A 243-nucleotide genomic window follows, 5' to 3' on the forward strand; every position below is an offset into this window, starting at 1 on the left:
TGAGTTGGAATCAGTTTTTAAGAACAAATCATATTAAACTTGAGAAGTGTGTTGCTGTTAGTAATGCTGCGAACTGTCTAATTGGGGTCAGCAATGCACTGTTGTTTATTCATTCTCTCCTTCCTCCCACCATCTCGGTCTCCAGCCAGGTGCAGCCACTTTATAAAGTTAAATTCAATGTCTTTATCTGAAGCCCTTCCAGTGAGGGGATTCTGCCTAACAGCACCTGCAGTGAAGAGAAAT

The sequence above is a fragment of the Sinocyclocheilus grahami genome, unplaced genomic scaffold, assembly GCF_001515645.1.
Source record: "Sinocyclocheilus grahami isolate Dianchi unplaced genomic scaffold, SAMN03320097.WGS_v1.1 scaffold1766.1, whole genome shotgun sequence".
Classification (NCBI taxonomy): domain Eukaryota; kingdom Metazoa; phylum Chordata; class Actinopteri; order Cypriniformes; family Cyprinidae; genus Sinocyclocheilus; species Sinocyclocheilus grahami.